The sequence below is a fragment of the Eulemur rufifrons genome, chromosome 9 (genome assembly GCF_041146395.1).
Source record: "Eulemur rufifrons isolate Redbay chromosome 9, OSU_ERuf_1, whole genome shotgun sequence".
Classification (NCBI taxonomy): domain Eukaryota; kingdom Metazoa; phylum Chordata; class Mammalia; order Primates; family Lemuridae; genus Eulemur; species Eulemur rufifrons.
This window is the reverse complement of record NC_090991.1, coordinates 22,023,680-22,039,032: the sequence shown is the minus strand read 5'-3', so window position 1 is coordinate 22,039,032 and position 15,353 is coordinate 22,023,680.

Sequence of the window (15,353 nt, the reverse complement as noted above, 5' to 3'; positions counted from 1 at the left end):
ATAGTAAGATCTATTAATAGTACAGAGAGGGAGTTTCAGGGTCCTGTTTTCACACGGGGACGTGTGTGTGTGTGTGTGTGTGTGATGGAGGGAGAGAGAGAAACGGAGATGGAGATGGGGACAGAAGTAGGGACAGAACTAGAGGAAGGGGCAGAGGTAGCGATGGAGACAGAGGTAGAGGTGGGGGGACGGAGTGCGGTGGACACTCAGGTGTGCCGACAGCCCGCACTCCCCCTGCAGGGCTGAGCCATTCATCCCCCAGTTGCTGGGGACGTTGGGAGCTGACGGCTCTCAGTGGAGCTGCTCTCTGGGATCGCTTTCGCCGGAGAGCTGCCTTGTTCAAGGTCTTACCCCCTCCCCATGGGTGGTCGGCATCCAATGACTGCCTCACGTGAGGGTGGGGTAAGCGTTCAGCCCCTTCCTCAGGGTGGGATAACTCGGAAGGGCCATCTTAGCCCCATAGCTCCCTGTGGGATCCACTGAGGCCTTTGCTATGATGACATCATGGTTCAATTCCTCCCTGCACCCAATCCTGCTTCCTTAGCAGCCCCCGACATCCAGGGGCAACACCACGACCTGCTACTGTCAGTTAGTCCTCACACCTAGGCCCTGTGTCCCCTGGTAAGCAGACACTGTCCCAGAACCCTGGACAAGGCCACTGCATTGCCACGATGCAATGAGGCAAAACCCAAGACCGCTCTGTAGTCTTGTCTAAGCAAAGACAAAAGCATGCTCTTTGTTCAAACCACAGAAACACCAAACATCCTCCATGCTGAGTAATGAGTGATGCTGCCTCTTTACCAGCTGTAGCTTTGGCCTCACTCTAGTCTTCTCTCCTTCTAGATCAGATTTATTAGGATACCCACGCATAGAATTACCCTTGGTTCCTAACAGCGGCCAACTCAGAACAAAGCCCCCGTTCTTTGAGCCATCCCCCAAGTCACCTAACAGGAACCGAAATCCTATAAAAGTTCTCTATAATAACACCCCCTTACTGAGCCACTGACGCTGCACAGGCCCCGTGGTGTCTGGTCTCCCCGACTGCAGCAAGGAACAAACCCACCTCGTCTCACTGTGGAGGGGCACGCCCCTCAAGGTCTTTGGCTGAACAGCATTGACACTCCCCCATGGGTGGTGATCCCAAGGAAACTTCCAGTAAGCTTTCTGAACAGGAATCTCTGTCTCCAAGTCCACCTAAGTCAACCTAAGAGAGTTAGTGCCAGGAGTGGTCCGGGCAGGTAGCTTTTAAAGTAATCTTGGAACTGAAGTGCAGAAACAATGAAATAGCAAGCCCAGGATGCTACTCCAAGGTAAGAACCATGGCCAAGAAAGAGTGGCACCCCAAGACTTGTGATGGGACCGTCTGGGTCAATGCACTTGAACATAACGCAGCTCAGATCCCCCGGGACACTTTGAAGTGGCCGGCCTTCCCTGCTAAAGGCCAGCAACCTTCCCTGCCCCACCCTTGCTGGACGATGATGCAGAAGCCTTTCTGCTGGACGAGATGCATTACCCCACCAGGTTCCCCCCACCTCTCATCTGGCCACCACACCAATAACTAGGGTTACCCCAACACGAAACTGGGCTGTGGGAAGTGCTGGGCCTGCTGTCCAGGGAATGGCTCTGTATGCACTCTAGTTGCTGCAGGACCCAGATAGCCCATGTCAGCAGCAGCAGCAAAGTGAGTGTGCACAGGAGGGCGCTGGTGAGAAGGGGAAGGAGGCACTCATGCCCCCAGCTGCTGGGGGTGTTGGCAGAGGAGAGCTCTTGGCCGAGTCCTTCCCCAGTAATTGCCCTCAGCCGAAGAGAACTGCTTAGTTCAGTATAACGCTCCTCCCCAGGACAGCCTGCATTCAACCGCTGGACGATGGGACGGGGAGGATAGAATTCCTACACCCTCTTCTCAAGGTGAGACAACTCTGCAGGACCCTTCCAACTCCAGAGCTCTCTTTGGGATCAGCTGAAGCCTTTGTTGCAACTGCGTCGAAGTTCATCTCTTCCCCCTGCCCATTTCTACTTCCTTTGCCCTCCCCTAAGGTTGATTATGGGCCACTGCCATAAATTTCCTACGTGTCAATCTGTGTCAGAGTTTGTTTTCCCAGGGAATCCAACCTTAGACAATGAGAAAGAGAATGAGAAGAAAGAAGACACAGAAAACAGGAATAATGGAGGAAAGGAGGTGGAATCTCCGAAGACATGGTACCTCTCTGGAACTCCAGCCAAGCCTGGGTGTTTCAGCCTCCCCTTCGGTGCCAAGGGCTCTGCGGGGCACAAGGATGATGCCCCAAGGGACACAAAAGGAGAGCTACCCACTGACAGCCAGAAAGAGGACAGAGTGTGGGGCAAGAATGATCAGAAAGACAAAATTCTTGGAAATAAAAAAATATTGTTGAAATAAAATTCAATACAAGGATTGGAAGGTAAAGTTGAGGAAATCTTTCAGAAAGTAAAACAAAAAAGGAAGAAGATAAGAGGAATAAGAGAGAGAGAGTTAAAAAGAGACCCAGAGGAGCAATCCAGGAATTCTAATATCAGAATCATAGGAATTCCAAAACAGAGAAAACAGAGGGGTGAAGATTATTAAGAAACAATACAAGTCGAATGACCTGAATTTACATACTGAAAGAGCCTATTAATAGTGGGGCAATTGGATCGTCATATGAAAATGAAATGAATCTTCATTCTGATATCATGTCATATGCAAAAATTAATTCAGGAGAGGTCATAGGCCTAAGTGTGAAAAGTAAAACAATACTGTTTCTAGGGGAAAAAAGAACCCTAGAAGAATAGCTTCATGTCTTTGGGATGAACAAAGATTTCTTAAACAAAACACAAAAACCACTAAACATAAGAAACTCATTAAATAAGACCCTATTAAAATTAAGAATTCTTCTTTAGTAAGAGACCATATTAAGAGATAAAAAGGCAAGCCGAAGACTTGAAAAAATATTTGACATATATATATATATATATATATATATCTCCAACAAAGGAGCTTCATCTAAAGTCTATAAAGAAATCCTACAAATTCATAAAGTGAAAAACTTTTGCTTTCAAGAATGAGCAAAAGATTTGAATAGGCACTTTACCAAATAAGCCAATAAATGAAGTATAAAAATGGTCAATAAACACATTAAAAAGTGCTCAATATTATTAGCCAGCAGAGAAATGAGAATTAAAACCACAATAAAATACTAATATACCCCTACTAGAATCACAAAAATAAAAGGTCTGAAAGTACTGGCAAGAATATGGGGCAACTTAAACTCTCAGACATCGCTGATGGTAGGTTAAGTTTGCATAACCACTTTGGAGAGCTGTTTGGGCGCATCTACAGAAGCTATATATATGCTTACTCTGTGATCTAATAATTCTACCTCTAGATTTAGACTCAAGCGAAACAAATACTTATTTCCACCAAAAGACATGTGCAAGAATGCTGTAGAAGCATTGTTTATAATAGCTCAAAACTGGGGACAATTCCAAATGTCCATCTGCATTTGTATAAACAAATTGTATTACCATTATATGTACACGGTGAAATATTATATAGCGACAAGAAAGAGCCAACAACCTCTACATGGAACAACGTGGGTGAATGTCAGAGAAATAATGTTAAGCAAAAGAAGTCAGACACAACAGGTACTTACTGCAAAAGGCCATTTGTATGAAACTCAAAAAAGGAAAAATCTATGGCGACAGAGGTCAGAATAGTGGCTACTCTTGGAAGGCTACCAACGAGGAGGAAGCATGAAGGGGCTTGTTAGGGAGCTGAAAATGTTTGTATCTGATACATATTTGCGTAGTTTACAATACGTAAGTTACAAAACTACATGTAAATTCCAACTTAAAATAAGAAGGAAAGGGCCCCTTGAGTGCCAGGCACAATAAATGAAAAGAGCCCACACCAATTTGCACATGATTGTGAGTCAGAAGAGCCACAGGAGAAAATAAAATATTCTAAAGATTTACAAGAGGGAAATCAGGTCACTCACAGAGGACGAACAGTCAGACTGGCATCAAACTCTCATCAGCAACATCAGATGCCTTCAAAATTCTGAAAGAAATGATTTTCCACCTAAGATTTCTTTATCCAGCCCACCCATTATTCAAGTTTCAAGGGCTCATAACATTTATCTCCCATATACCCTTTTTAAGGAAGCAACTTGAGGATGTAGCACAATAACCAAAGAGTAAATCAAGAAAGGGGAAGAGGGGGAATGCAAAAAGTTATAGGTAGAACTCAGAAGAGCAGGGGTGAGTTCCAGGGCAAGAACTGTGCACAGACCTAAAGAGCAACTAGTCCAGATTGAAGCAAGAGGACCAAGGGCCAGGGGTGGTGGATAGCATACACCTGATGAAAAGGGGGAGTGGATAGCATACGCTTTATAAAGACTTAAAAAGAAAGATAAAGAGAATTAGGACAAAAGAATAAAGAGAGGCAACTCACAACTTACAAGCATACACACACACATACACACTTGTATCCGAAAAGAAGCTGTGATCATAGTACACTACTTGGCTCTGCAGCAAACCATCTTTTCCTAGGCACAGTAATGAAAATACTTTTCAGTGGTTTTCAACTTTTGGAATCAATCTGGAAGACCTATCATGGTTATAGAATATATGCAAATATTATCAATTTTTACAACATAAAAGTAGAGTAGACGACAGAGTTAAGAGGTAGAAGTGGGAGAGGTGAGGAGAAGGGAAGGATGGGCTTAGTAAAATCCTCTTTGTAGAAAGTACAGGTTCTCTTTTTACAAAGTGTATCTCTAGAGGATGGAAGATCACAAAGGTAATCAACAGAAGAACTAAAACTAGAGATATGGCAGGAGGGACGGAGGTGGTGTGAATGAGATAAATCCTTGTCTGTTCTAGCAGTAAGTCAATAGATTGTGTCTAAAATTGATGAATCAAGAAATATCGGTAGAAGCATATTATTTAGAAAAATGGAGGTAAATATAAGAAGAGACGTTTTAAAAAGTTATATGTGGCTGCCTGGGGGAACAGAACAGAGAGTAGGAAGTAGTTTAGCAGCACACTGTTTTTAACCTTGTGCATATATGACTTCAAATAAAAGCAGCTTTTTTTTTTTTTAAAGAAGACAGATAAAAGTCAGATTGAGGGGGAGATTATAAAGTCTCTTGTCTTTTTCTGAGGACAATCAAGGCATCAAGGGGCACCCCCCAACACCCATCCCAGACAAGCCCCACCTGGAGCAGGACTTCTAGCCTTGCTTTGACATCTGGGGACTGTGAACTCAATCAGTCTTTACAGGAGTAGAGATTTGGGTACTTTGAAATGTCACTAATTTTCTTGCCAAGTCTTCTCTGTGATAAACTTCATCTCCCCCCTCTTCCCCCTCAAAAATACAATTTTCAATAAATAGCAAGCTCATAAATAACATGGGGCACTGCGGCTCCTAATGAAACAGTGACAAATGCTATATCTTCATGGGATCAGGAGAAATAACAAACGGGAACATGTGGAGGGGGCTGGAGCCACCAGAGCTTGTGAGGTTTTATTAAAAACCCTTTAAGTTTCAAGTGACCCATGAAAGCGAAGATATAATTCCTGCGAAATAATTAAACACTGTTCATAGACATGGGTGCGTTATCAGGAGAACCCAGTCTAAGCTTCTTCAGGGGAAGGGTGGGCTTCAAGTCTGCCCAAGAAAGGTGGAAAATGGGCTGGCCTGGGGGTCTAGAGACCTGAGTTCTCATTCTAGGTCCCCTGCAAGACAGCTGTAGAGCCTGGGAGAGTCCCTGCTACCCCGTGGACCTCAACCTATTCCTCTGCCAAATGGGAGGGTCGGACTGCATTTGTGTTCTTAATCTGTCTCGGGGTGGTGGACCGATTTTTCTCCATCCACAAAATATGCAGACTCATGGATCCCCGACATCCCTTCTATAATCCTCTAAGATCATCCTAGCTTGGATACCCCGGGCTTCTGTTCTTTTCCTTCTCCGTGCCGCACAGCCTACAGCAACTGGCTACGGTTTTAATCAGTTGTTTAACAGAGGGAAGCAGAGCTCTCCAGGAAAGTCCTCGCTCTGCGTAGATCCTGTGTTTTGCCAATGGCTGGCTGGTGGTACGCAGCTTGTAAACATCTGAGCTCGGAGTGTCCCGTGTGATCAGCCAGCCAGCCTGTGCTGGACCCAGCGCTGGTTCCCTTCGGATCCTAGTGGAGAGAGACCAGGTCCTGGGGACTCCACATCCCTGACTCCGAGGGCAGCGGTCCTAGGCTTCTCCCTGTAGCTGTGACATGTAGGGAAGCTCAGTGTGGCTCGCTCTCAGGGCTCCCGAGCCAGCATCTGCAGGTGCCCCCGTTTTTCTGTGCCCCAAACGCTCCCTGTTATGCTGCCTCTGGAATCCAACTACACAAGTGATCTCCTCTGTTTCTCAAGCAGATCTTTCCCCCCAGACTGGGAAGACCCATGAACCTCGTCCCCCATCCCTGCACGGCATTTAGGGTTATCTGACTCCCCGGCTGCTCCTCAGCACGACAGCCCTATCCGAGCTTCCCAGGCTACTGATAGCACCTTGAACAAGAATAGCCACTGTTTCTTGAGCACCATCTACATGCCTGATGCCAAACACAGTATCTCCATGCCCATGGTTACAGAGGAGGAAACTGCCACTCAGAAAGGTTAGAGAATGTGGCTGAGGACACACAGCTAACAATAAGACAGCCTCCGATGACCCAGTGGTGGCTGCCTCTTTATACTCATGCCCTTGTGTGATTCCCTCTCTCTGAGTGTGGGCTGGACCTAGTGACTTGATCCAAGCCAACAGAATATGGCAAAAGTGATGGGATGTCACCTTAGTGATTGGGTTACATAAGATTGTGACTTCAGTGCTGCTAGCAGACTCTACTGCCCTCTTGGTTTGCATGCTTCGATGAAGCAGGCTGCCGTGTGGGAGAGGCCCATGCAGCCAGGAACGGAGGCCCTCATTGCAACAGCCTGCAGGAATCAGAATCCTGCCAACAGCCACGTGAGTGAGCTTGGAAGTAGATTCTTCCCGAATCAAACCATCAGATGAGGTTGCAGACCCTGGGCTGACATCTTGATGGCGATCTTGTGAGAAACCATGGCTTGCAGAGGACCTAGCTACGCTGGATCCAAATTCCTGACCCACGGACACTGTGAGATAATAACTGTGTTGCTCTAAGCTGCTAAGCTTTAGCGGGTAATTGTTACGCAGCAATGGGCAGCTAATACAATGGCCAAGCTGGGATTGAAGCCGGGTCTGCCTGGCGCTGAGGCTCTGGGCTGATTCCATTACACCAGGCTGCCTCTCTGCACCTCTGTGGTCCAGCCCCAGTGTGGAGGAGCCGCTGGCAGTTGGCAGGCCCCGTGGCAGCTTAGCTTCCAGCTCGGGGCTCACGTACGCAGTGGGGGTCTGAGGGATGATGGCATGGCCACTCCGGAGGCTGGAGGGATGGTTCTTGGAAGGCCAGGGGCCAGGAGAGTCGGTTCTCATCTGGGCTTTGCTCCCAATGTGCCTCATGACCTCCGATAGGCTTCCCACTGTCGGGGCCTGCGTTTCTTTGTGTAAAACAGGTTGTTGGATGAGGACGTTGCTACAGCTGCTTCCCACCCGGCTCTCCTTAGTTGGACATGGGTTCTCTGGCTTCAGGAGGCCTCTCCAGGCAGACCCAGCTCCAGGGTGAAGTGACCTCAGTGGGAAGGGTAGAGGCTGTGGGAAGCTGCCCTGTTGGCCTTTGTGACTCGAGCCCCTGGTGGGGGTCCTGCCTTGGGCCCTTGAAATTGCTATCTAACCACAAAGATCTGGGAGGCCTTTTAGTGGCCTTCAGGTGGGGCAGAAAAAGCAGCTGTCTAGATTGGAGGCTTGTTCCCAGAGCGAGGGCTGGTGTGTCTGTGTGTCGGGGAACGGGCTGCCAACTCCCTGGGCTTCCACAGGGGCATTTATCCCGCGCAGGGGGCTGTGATAAACGTGGGCAGGTGCTCTCGCTATATTGTTGCAGTTCCCCGGCCCTGGGGTGATTTATGCAGCTGAGAGGCCAAAACAGAAAAGTTATTCAACTTCTTTCCTTGCCCTTTTCTGTATCTAGGCAGGGGCAGGGGTGAGAGGAATTTTTTTCTTTTTACCATCTCCAGTAAATTATACCTTTGGCTATGCACACAAGCCTCTGCTGTCTTTGAGCTGCACGGGGTCCCTGAGGTTCAGAGAGCCCTCCTGCAGTGCTGTAAGGAGGCAGAAAGGCAGAGGGCTTCAGAGTGCAGGCGTGGAGGCAGACCACTCTGTTTGAATCCTGGCTCCTCCACTTACTAGCTGTGTGGCCTTAGTCAAGTTACTTAACCTCTCTGAGCCTCAGTTTTCTCATTCTATAAAATGAGGACAGCAGTACCTTATCTCAGTGGGTTGCTGTAAGTACTGAAAGTGACAGAGTGTGTAAAGAACTCAGCGTAGTGCTGGCACATGGTAAGCAGTCAGTAAAGGCCAGTGATGATGTTTATTCATGGTCCCAAGATGTGACAAGCTTCAAGTCTGTTGACCTTTAACCCTGTGCTTCTTCCAGCAGGCTGTGTTACCACCTGCCTCTCTGTTGAGTTCTGTTGGTTCTCTGAAGTTGGCACTTTGTTTAATTCTAATTTAACCTGTTTTCCTGCTGCTCCCTGAATGTGTCCTTTGGTCTTTTCTTGGAGGCAACATGGGTAAGAGAAGGAGGAGGAAGAGAAGGAGAGAGAAAAGAAAGCCTGATGCTGGAACCCAAAGGCAGAAGGCCTAGCGTCTAGATCCCATCATTTTGTAGCTATCTGAAATTCACCAATAGCTTTCACTTTCATCATGTACTTTTTCCCCATCTGTAGAATGGGAGGTATCAACATATGTAAGGTTGCCATTTGACACGAGAGAAAAACTAAGAGCTACAGTGACTTGCCTAGGGTCACACAGGGTCACACAGCTAGAAAGGAGTAGAGACGAACTCACCCTGGTATTTGGCCTGTGTCTGGGATTTTTGCCATTTTCCCAGGGCTTCAGACTCCGGGGACCCTGGGTGAATCTCTCTGGCCCTCAGTTCTCTGGCCTGGAAATGAGGTTCTGGGCCCAGATCATCTCTGAAGGCCCTTCCAGCCCAGGTTCCTGCTCCCGAGTGGAGCCCAGGTCTGTCCGGTCCTCAGGCAGGAGGAGAAACTTCCTGGACTCTCTGGCTTGGCTGCTGACGGGAAACTTCTGCCTCGGCTTCACTGTGCCTTTTGGAGTCCCGGGCCCTGGAAGCTGAGTGTCGTACTTAATTATTTACAAACCCATATATCCTCTGTAAGCAAGAAATCCACTCCGACAGGCGAGAAATGCCACAAATTGTTTATTGCTCCTTGCTTCGAATCTGGAGTGGGAGGCAGGGGCCGGGCGGCATCCCTGGCTGCCGGAGGGGAATGCTTCTTCGCATTTGGGTGTCGATGCTCCCATCTTACCGGGCTGTGTTAGGGATGGTGTGGCCTATGGGCCAGGGGACGGGGGAGGGAGTCCCAGGAGTGGCTGGTGAAGAGCTACTGTCCCCCTCGGAGCTTCAGCTTTACCTTCTGAGAAATGGGTTCACACACATCTTGTCCCCTAAAAGCAGTGAGTTGTGAAGATCACTCAGGACCCGAGAGAATTTCCGAATCATAGAGGTAGATGATGCTGGTAATGGGGTTTGTCTGCCTCGTTATCTGACCTGGGGGCCCGGCAGGGACAGGAGTGTAGAGAGCCACAGGACAATGGGTAGAGACTGCGTCTGTCTCTAGAATTTTGAGGGAAGCAGGATGCTCATCACCCCCTCCCAGGGAGTGAGCCCAGCTCTCCGAGGCTGCTTCTCACGTGGGCTCTTGGGGACATTCCACATCTCTGCACGGGGTCTGCGGATCCAGATGGTGGGAAGTAGCCCTCAACGCCCCAGGCCAGGCGGAGGGACAGGAGAGAAACAAGCGGGGCAGTCACCGCGCTGAGGTCTCTGCTTAACAGTTTATCTGCTCTTGCTCAGCAACCTTAAATGGTTGCTCGTCCAAGGGATTTCTCGAGTCAGGGTTATGGCCCCACTCATTAATCCATTCATTAGTTCAATCACTTACATGTGCATTAGACCAGCATATAGTGAGGCTAAGAGTTAGGCTTTGGGCTCAGCTCTGGGCACTGTGTGAGTGAGTACACGTGTGCTCATGTGTGCACATGCCAAGACAGGGTTAAGACTCAGTCCCCCAGGTCCTCTGTGTTGTGAGGGGTCTCTACTCCCTGAGGGCTCACAGGGGTAGGCTCAGGGGCTAGGGGACTGGGCCAGCACCCAGCACCCCTGTTCCTGCAAGGCTGGGCCACAAAGCGGGGTGCCCCCTGGGGAGAAGCCCTCCGCTCACGGCAACGTGTACCTGGGGAGATTTATTTCAAATGCAGCAAGATTCAATGGATGATGACTGTGCATCGGATGCTCTTTAGGCCTGGGTTAGATTCAGAGGTAATCCAGGCCTGGTGGTCTCTGCCTGTGTGTGGTCAGGGATGTACCCCCAGACATCAGCAAGGCGTCCTTCCTGGTGGAGGCGGCACTTTCCCAGCCTGTTCTTTGCAGTGTGGGCTGGGGTGGAATGTGCTTCCTGTCTGGAGCTGGAGGAGGTGTCAGGTGGGGCAAGACCAAGACACGGAGACTAGTTAGGAGACTATGGGTATTTGTCCAGGGAGGTGACAATGGAGGTCTGGCTGGGGTCCGAGCAGGGAGGCAGTGCTCTGGCTAGTCCCTTGGCAGTCACTGTTTCCATGCATGTGGATCCTGTGGCTGCCAAGTGCCAGCTTGCAGCCCGAGACCTTTGTCCCAGAGCTTTCTCTGGCTAGCAGAACCTGCTCGCCATCTCACGCCCTCCACAGGGACTGCCGGGAAGAGGGACACCCAGCTCCCTCTCCGTTGCCTGGGAGGACCCCGAGGTCTGCTCTCTCCTGCCCTGAGTTCCGCCTCTGCCCTCTGTGGAAACCTGCTCTTAATCGCCTTCCTTCTCCCCTGTCTCGCAGCCCCTCCTTCCAGGCTTCCTGGGGTCGCCTCCTAAATACACCTCTTGTACTCAAATCCTTGTCTCGGGATCTGTTTCTGGGGGAGCCCGACCTAAGACAGAGCCATTAAGACAAACGGACTTGCGGTTCCTTGCAGATTTGGGCTGAGGTCCGATGCCACCACGTCATCGCTGCATGATCCTGGGCAAGTCACTTGGGCCTCTGAGTGTCAGTGCCCTCCCCCAAGAACTGGGATGGCGGTGATGCCTTGGGTGGCTTTGAGCATTAAATGAGCAAATGCTTCCGGTCCATGGCAGATGCTGGGTAAACGGGAGCTATTATGATTATTATGTTGTGGAAAATTTACAACCAACCCAAATGTCCAGTGATTAGCACAGTGGCAGCGGGGCTGGAGAGACTAGGGGGATGGGAAACTCTTCAAGACCAGTCGGAGAGAGACGGATGGGAGGGAGGAAGAGAGCATCTGCCATGCCTTTTGGACACAGGCCCCACTGTCTTTTGGGGTGAGGGTTTGGCTCCAGGGGGAGGGACTCGATTTCTCAGAAATGGAAAAGCTGATGGGGAGCTGAGGTGTGGCCCTGGCTGACAACCCCGAGGGAATCCCCGTGGCACTGTGGCGTCCTTGGCCCCAGGGTTCTGGGCCCCCCAAGACCCGGGTTTGCTCAGCCCCTGGGTCCACCTGCCCCAAATCTGAACCCCAACACCCCATTGTGCAGCCTCCTTGGCCCCAGGGCTCTGGGCCCCCCAAGACTTGGGTTTGCTCAGCCCCTGGGTCCACCTGCCCCAAACATGAACCCCAACACCCCGTCGTGGAGCCTCTTCTGATGGTTGCTCACACCACCCCCTTCTTGTGTCCAAGTTTCACTGGGAAGTATTTATTACACGTCAGTGTGATAAATGAAAAGTCATATTTTACTGTGAATTATCCCCAGCCCATGCAAAGCTCAGATCTATAGCCTGGAGAGTTATTAAGTGCTTACCACGGAATGCTATAAAAACCTCATCATTTTCCCCGGGGGACTCCCCCACCAGGGCTTGGAAAGGGAGGGGTCTGGGGAGGGAAGGGGGTGCAGCCTCAGCTGTGCGGGGGGACAGAGAAGGACGGCAGGGCCCACTTGGCCTGTTCTGCTTGGGGCAGGCACCTGGGGTTGGGTCCTGGGGTTCCTGGCTTTCTGTGTTTGGTTGTGATCTTGGGGAAGGTGCTAGGACTCAGTTTCTCTGTCTGTAGAACAGGTGGACTGGTTTTGGAAGTTGTGAGCCATAGCCGGTAACAGCCGAGAACATAAAGTTCAGTGCTATAATGAAATAAAGCTGATGGCAAAGTGGATCCGACTCACATTCCCTGCAACAGCTGACTTCACTGGGCGATGTGGAGAGGCCGCCTCGTGTCATATTTTTGTCTGATTAGGGATCCCCGTGTATCAGTTGGGATCCCAGCAGGAAACAGATAGCACACTCACATTAGCATAATTCCGCGAGGGTTTTTTAAATAAAGGAACAACTTACCAAGGTGTGGGCAGGGTGCAGGGAAACCAGTCGGGGTAATGCAGGACCTCGGGGTTAGCGACAGGCATCCTCTGGTTGTGGCCCTCGTCAGGCAGTGAGGGGTGAGAGCCTGACCTTCTGGAGCAGTGACCAGAAGCCAGAGGCAGCTGGGGCTCTGCAGGGAAGGCTGCTTGGGGAGGAGCTGTCACCTTCTGTGGGGGGTGGCCATGCAGGGAGGGAGCCTGGGAAACACGTGCCTCTCCCCTCCCCATGGGTCAGGCCACAAAAGCCTGTGATGGGGTCCAGGCAGGTCAGCCTCCTGGGCGAGAGCAGGCTGGGCACAGAGAGTGGATCTGAGGGGTGGGTGGAAGGGACCCAGCAAGCCCCCATCACGCTGGTCTCTGCTGGGACATTTCAGGGACAGGGAGGGCACAGCCTCCCTGAGCAGCAGGTCCCACGTTGGGCAGCACTAATTGCTGGGGAATTCTTCCCTAGAGCAAGCCCAGCTCTGCTTCCCTGTAAATCCTCTCTGTTTAACAACAAATACAATAGACATTAGGCTGCATGGGGGAAATGACGAGCAGTCGGTTTGACTACAATTAGTATTAATTGTTGGTTTTGCATGACCAACCTGAATTTTTACAGCTTTTTTCCTCTTTATATTTGTTGACTCCCCTGTGTCTATGAACAACAATGATGCCGATGTTTCTGCTGATTCTGTGCAGTGCTAAACGCCCGTGGAAGGTTTGTGCTCTGACTTCCATGCGTTTGCTAAAAGACTAATATCACGGGTGCAGTATTCAGTGTGCAAAGAACCCCCCGTGACCTGTGGCCTGGAGCTGACTCCTTTCTGCTCCCCTTTATACCCGGCATGTGACCCGCATGGCACATCCAGCAAGGCTGGCCAGAGACCCCCGCTACTACCCAAGCAGGTGGGCTTACAGGGCTGGGCCAGTCCCACAACAGACACATTTATCCTTCAAACACTGGTCTGTGAGGACTGGGGAGGGCAAGGGGAATGTCTGCCTTTACCAATTTCTCTCTTAGCCACCTGCCTCTTGGCCACTGCCTCTAAAACCCGCTCTCACGACTTAGAGGATCTCAGGGATGGAACCTCAGAGGTCTGGCTCTTTCTGGCTCAAAACCCTTGAGAGCAGGCCAGCACAGTGGCCTGGTTTCTGTTTGCATATCTCCAGGGACAGGAAGCTCACTACCACTAAAGGCAGCCTGTGGATGCTTTGGGAGCTCTGACTGTTAGCCAGTCAAGGAGAGCCCTGGCTGTTTCAAGGGTTTTACTGCTAATGACAGATAGGAGCAGAGAATCACCAACACCCAAGTGACACAGGCAGTTACCTCCTGGCTTCTGCTCAGTCCTTCCTGTCTTGCTGTCAGAAAGGCTGGGCAGTGCAGGGTCCCTCCCCTCCCTGCCCTGCCTGGGGCTCACCAACTCCTCCCTCTGCCCCCCAGGCTGAGAGCTCCACCGGGCTCCTCGCCCAGCCTGCCTGAAGTGCTAACCAGCGGGGTTGGGTTAGCTGCTGGGCCATGTTCCTCTCAGGGGCCCTCCAGGCTATCTCTCCTGTCACCCTTGGGCCACCTGCCTCAGCCTGGAGGAGGCTTTTGGGACATCCCTCCTCAGGGGGCTTCCCAGGCCCACTCTGACTCTGGGGCCTGCCTTTCTCTCGCGCACTCCAGCTGAGCCTTCCAAGCTGGCCTCTCTCCCCAGGACTCCGGGACGCTCCAGGGCTCCATCTTTCTCCTTTGCCTGCTCTGGGGTGCTCTGGGTCACCCTGGACTTCCAGACTGGACCCCTCCCTTCTGAGGGTAGCGGAACCTCGGGCCCTGAGGAGATTGGGGGGTACAGAGGAAGGAGGAGGCAGGGCTCCAAGCTATTCTTCATACCAAGTCCTTTGTCCTATTAGGGAGGCATCCTCTTCCTCCCCACCCCACCCCCATCCTGGCTGAGTCCTCCCACCTTCCTCCCTCCTCCAACCCTATCCTGGCTGAGTTTTCCCACCTTCCTCCCCACCCCACCCCCATCCTGGCTGAGTCCTCCCACCCCCACTCTCCCCCACCCCCATCCTGGCTGAGTGCTCCCACCCCCACTCTCCCCCACCCCCATCCTGGCTGAGTTTTCCCACCTTCCTCCCTCCTCCACCCCCATGCTGGCTGCGTGCTCCCACCCTCCATCCTCCCCCACCTCCTGCATTTTTGCTGGCCCATTTTTTCCTGCCCACACCATCCTGCCAAAATTCTTGATGTATTTACCTTATTAAAATAAAAAAACTTTAACAAGTTACACAGATAATGTCTGTTATTGTAGATGAATTAGAAAATATAGATAAGTGCAAAGAAGATAAAAACCTGCACTCTACCACCTGGAGATAACCACTGTTGAAATTTTGGGTGTATATCTTTCCAGACTACGTGCAGATATTTCTCCCCTTACGAGAGTGGCATCATACCGTACATAGTATTTTGCAACCTGCCTTTTCACTTGAAATATAGGGGAACATTTCTCCACGTCAATAAATACCCTCCCCAGCGTTGTAGTTTATGGCTCCGTGGTGCTCTGCTGTGTGCGCGGGTCAGGGTCGGGGCGGAATCCCGGGGCGCTGAGGGCACAGTGCCGGGCACGCGGTATTGCCTCTCCCTCCCTGCTGCCTCCTCAGTTGGCAGCTGCCCTGCTGCCCCCCTCCCTGGGTTTTCCCTGGCCCCATTTCTAGAAGCTTAGCCCAAACTTGGCTTGGGATGTGTTTCTACCCTCCCTGCCTCCTCCTTCCCACTTTGTCGCTCGTTCTTTCTGAACCCTTCGTTGGTGCTGCTGTTCTGGGTCCGGCCTGGGCTCTGCTGCTCTCTTGGGTCTG